This window comes from Mercenaria mercenaria, chromosome 3, assembly GCF_021730395.1.
Source record: "Mercenaria mercenaria strain notata chromosome 3, MADL_Memer_1, whole genome shotgun sequence".
Classification (NCBI taxonomy): Eukaryota; Metazoa; Mollusca; class Bivalvia; order Venerida; family Veneridae; genus Mercenaria; species Mercenaria mercenaria.
Genome location: NC_069363.1, coordinates 61,810,978 through 61,816,507, shown reverse-complemented (window position 1 = coordinate 61,816,507; position 5,530 = coordinate 61,810,978).

Genomic DNA, 5,530 nt, shown 5'->3' with positions numbered 1-5,530 from the left:
AATTTATTCATAACACTGGTAATTCATTTCTTTGAAAAGGTATACGGGTAAGCACTAGTGATTCATGTTAATTTGCAATTCCATAAATTTCACCTTGTTCCTTTTGCTATTCACATGAAATGAACATCATACTTTTCAATGGAAAAGAATAGGGTGAATGTAAATATAAAATAAGTCTTAAGGTGTTACTGAAACTGAAACTGAAACTGGTTTATTTGCTTAAACGCCTATTTCTACATTTAAAACATATTCAATGGCGTTTTACAATACAAGTTGAAATAAAAACGAATCAAAATAGCAATTATTAATTTAAAGTCAATGATAATACTATATTTTAAAATATTACTAACATACAATTATCATAGACAAACATTAAATTTCTATCACTGTCACCAGCATCATTGTTTAAAACTCAGTCAAAACTTAGAATAATGCAAAGTAGTCTCTGAAGAAATGCGTTTTCAACCTTTTCCTAAAGCAGTCAATTGAAGAACTTTGTCTGATGTTCAACGGCAAATTGTTCCACAACTTTGGCCCTATAGTACTAAAGCTTCTATGACTAAAAGTTTTTCGCTTGTTGAAAGGGACGATGTAACAGTCAACTGATGACTCCGAGGATCTGAGGGAGCGCTGGGGGATTTTCGGTGTTAAGAGTTCAATCAAATATGCAGGCGCATTTCCAACATGGCAATTGAACATGTACGTCAAGATCTTAAAGTTTATTCTGGCTTTGATCGGCAGCCAGTGCAAATCGTAGAGTGCCTGCTTAGAACTGTCTCTTCTTCTACGATTCAGAACTAACTTCGCACACATATTTTGAATGCGTTGCAGTTTTGCGATGTCACAATCAGAAATACCGTATAAAATAACATTACAGTAGTCTAAATGCGAAATAACCAGCGATAGCACTAAGGTTTCAGTTGCATCCTGAGTCAAATATTTGCGAATGTTTTTGATTCGGAAAAAATTCAACATTGCCGTTCTACACTTTATTTTTATATGCTCTTTGAAAGTTAAAGTTTCGTCCAAATAGGCCCCAAATATCTGATGTTACTCTGTCTCTTGATTTTATCACCACAAATATCTATCTCGTGAATGTTTAACTTATTCAACTGAGGGGCACTTCCAAAGGCAATATGTTCAGTTTTTGAGGAATTCATTTTTAGTTTGTTACTGTTCATCCACTCATTTGAAACTGTAGCAAACTCCTCTAGTTCACCAATGGATTTAGCCTCGATGGATGGTTCGGGCTTAAAACGTGTGCTTGCGGTGTGGTCGTCGGCAAAGCCAAAGACGGAAATGGACGGGGGAACAATGTCAAAAATCGTTCCTGCGTACGTGAGATAGAGCCACGGCCCTAAACAGCTTCCCTGGGGGACACTACACGTAAGCTCACGTGCTGATGACACTGTTTGATTCACACTCACGCGGCAGCTCTGTGGCCTCAGATATGAGTTCAACCAGTCCAGTGCAACACCAGAGACACCATACTGACATTTCAAAACGTCCAAAAGAATATCGTGATCTACCGTATCAAAAGCTGCACTAAGGTCTAATGCTATCAATGCAGTCACTTCTTGATGTTCCATAGCGTCCAAGATGTCATTGATAAGTCTCAATAAAGCCGATTCGCACGAATGATGTTGCCTGTATGCGGACTGATTTTTTGGAAGGAGATTATGTTCATTTACATGTTTATTAAGTAAATACAGTGCTGCTTTCTCTATCAATTTGGACAAGAATGATAAGTTGCTCACTGGCCTATAGTTTGAGAATATAAGTTCGAGACCAGCTTTCTTTAACAGAGGTCTAACTATTGCCTGTTTCCACTGCACTGGGAAGACTCCTTGAGTCAATGAAAGATTCACTAGTCTAGTTATAATTGGGAGGAGCTCGTTTAAATATGACTTCAACACTTTGTTGGAATAACATCAATTTCACACGACTTTGTTTGTAACTGGTTAATGAGTTTTCTAACTTCATCCTCACTAAGTTCATCAAATTTTCCAAATTCCGGCACATTTCTCATTGATGGTTTATAGTTTTCAAAATCTTTTAAGCTGTCCCGTATTTTCTGAATCTTTTCCATGAAAAAGTCAGCAAATTTGTCAGCTAGCGTATTTTCATTTTCAACAACAGGCATTGGATTCTCCGACTTGCCGCCGGTGAGATCTGTCACAAATTTGTAAAGTTTTTTGGAATCACCTTTGTATTCGAGCACTTTTGGCTAAGAGTTCTCTGTTTTTCTAGTTTCAGTTCATGGTGATATTTATTAAGAGCAGTCTTGAAAATTTCATAGTCCTGTGGATTTTGGTACCTCCTCCACAAACGTTCGGATTTGCGCAGAATTTCTTTTAAGTGGCGGATATCCTCATTAAACCACGGTTTCGGATTTCGACAAATAATAGTTTTCTCTTTTAAAGGAGCGTGCTTGTCAATGATATTTTTCATTTCATCTTGGAAAATGTCAACATATGTCTCAATTGAATCACTTTCAATTTTCAAATCAGCAAGGTCACTAGCAAAATCTGAGTCATTTATGTCATTAAAGTTCCGGTAAGTAATAGACTTGCTGATGATGTTTTCTTTTTTCACTTTTGTAATGACTTTTACTACACGATGGTCGGATAAGAAAGGACCAGGTTCACATGAGATAAGTTCAACACCATTTGCGACCTCTGTGATCACAAGATCAAGACTCTGACCGAACACTTGTGTTGGGAAATGTACATGTTGTTGCAACCCCATAGCACATAAACAACTGTTGAATTCAGAAATAGTGTTGGTGTCGTCATGTATATGTAGATTGAAATCTCCCATGATCATGAGATTGGGGTACTTGGAAATAACGTCTTCAAGAAATTCGAAAAAGTCTTTCACAAATTGCGTAGGTGTCGACAAAGCTGGGGGTCTATAAATGCCTACACAATTAACGGTAATGTTTTTAAAGACCATTTGCCATACTCCGTACTCAAAACTTTCGGTGGTGCCAGATACAATTTTGCGCATTTGAACACTACTTTTACAAGTCAGAGCAATACCGCCACCCGTTTTGTTTCTACGATTCTAGGTAACGTTAAAGCACTGAAAATAATTTGAAGTGGTTTAAAGCTAATATAGTGGCAGTGCATAGCATATAAGTAATAGTCTCAAAGTTTAAGTAATCAAATGGCTTTAAAGACAGTAAGCTAACACATGAAGGCGTTTTGGCGGGGTTTTTCGAATTGATTGAAAGCAAGTTAAGGTTATAATAATAGCATGCAATGCATAACCCCAAAGCAATATTGAAAGATAAAAGGAAAAAATGGACAAGAAGAAAGTGGAAATTAAAGAAATAAGTTGGTGTAAATGAATTAAAAAAAATAAAACATTTTTCAATGTTGAGGTCCCTGTGAAATTGACCTTTGCTCCTGTAATCAATGGTGGTTAGGTACACATCATGATTAACATATCTATAAAGTTTAAAGGTCCCAGATCAAATAATCATTGAACAAAAACCATATTCAATGTTCAGGTCAAAGTGATCATCATGAGCTTTGCACAGGGACCCTGATAACTGTAGGGGTCAACTTCACATGAAGACAAACATGTATGAAGATGGAATAATGGTCCAGGTATCAGGCATAAACCAATTTCAGTTTCTGTGACCTTGACCTTTGACCTAGTGATCCTCAAATAATTATACAGGACATGTACAGTCAAAACCAACATGCCTGTGAAATTTCAAGGTCCAAGGTGAAAAAGTCTGCATAGCAAATGATCAAAAAGGTTAACATGTTCAGTTCCCTGTGACCTTGACCTTTGACACAGTGACTCTTACATCAATTTGGGTCACATACACATCAAGAATAACATACATATGAAGTTTCAAGGTCCTAGAAGAAATACTTGTCCAGATATTGAGCAGAAACTATTTTTAGCTCACCTGTCACAAAGTGACAAGGTGAGCTTTTGTGATCGCGCGGTGTTCGTCGTCCGTGCGTCCATCCGTGCGTGCTTAAACTGGGTCACATGCCGTCAAAAACTAGGTCAGTAGGTCAAATAATAGAAAAACCTTGTGACATCTCTAAAGGCCATATTTTTCATGGGATCTATGAAAGTTGGTCTGAGTGTTCATCTTGATGATATCTTGGTCACGTTTGAAACTGGGTCACGAGCGATCAAAAACTAGGTCAGTAGGTCTAACAAGAGGGCCAAGATGGCCCTAGGTCGCTCACCTAAGAAACACTCCATAACAGTGTAAAACATGTTTGACCTAGTGATTTCATGGAAACAAATATTCTGACCAATTTTCATTAAGATTGGACCAAAAAATTGGTCTCTTGCGATAAAACAAGCATTTTCTTAGATATGACCTAGTTTTTGACCCTAGATGACCCATGTTCAAACTCGACCTAGATTTTATCAAGGCAATCATTCTGACCAAAATTCATGAAGATCAACTGAAAAATACAGCCTCTATCACATACAGAAGTTTTTTCTTTGATTTGACCAAGTGACCTAGTTTTTGACCTCAGATGACCCATATTCAAATTCGACCTAGATTTCATTAAGGCAATCAACCTGACCAAATTTCATAAATATCAACTGAAAAAAAAAACAGTCTCTATCGCATACACAAGATTTTTCTTTAATTTGACCTAGTGACCTTTGTTTTTGACCTCAGATAACCCATATTCAAAACGACCTAGTTTTCATCAAGGCAATCACTCTGACCAAATTTCATGAAGATCAATTGAAAAATACATCCTCTATTGCATACACAATGTTTTTCTTCAATTTGACCTAGTGACCTAGTTTTTGACCCCAGATGACCCATTTTCGAAATCAGCCTAGATTTTATAAAGGTAATCTTTCTGGCTAAATTTCATGAAGATCAGTTGAAAAATACACCCTCTATTGCATACACAAGGTTTTTCTTTGATTTGACCTATTGACCTATTTTTGACCCCAGATGCCCCATTTTCGAACTTGGTCTAAATTTCATCAAGGCAATCATTCTGACCAAAATTCATGAAGTTTCATTTGAAAATACAGCCTCAAATCGCATACACAAGGTTTTTACTTTGATAGGGACCAGTGACCTAGTTTTTGACCCCAATGACCCATTTTCGAACTTGGGCCTAGATTTCATAAAGGTAATCATTCTGCCCAAAATTCATGAAGATAAATTTGAAAAACCGCCTCTATCGCATACACAAGGTTTTTCTTTGATTTGACCTAGTGACCTAGTTTTTGACCCGAGATGACCCATTTTCAAAACTGGGCCTAGATTTCATCAAGGCAACATTCTGACCAAATTCATGAAGATCAATTGAAAAATACAGCCTCTATCGCATACACAAGGTTTTCTTGATTTGACCTAGTGACCTAGTTTTTGACCCGAGATGACCTATTTTCGAACTCGGCCTAGATTTCATAAAGGTTATCATTCTGGACCATTTTTCATGAAGAAGAATTAAAAATACAGCCTCTATCCCCATACACAAGGTTTTTCTTTGATTTGACCTAGTGACCTAGTTTTTGACCG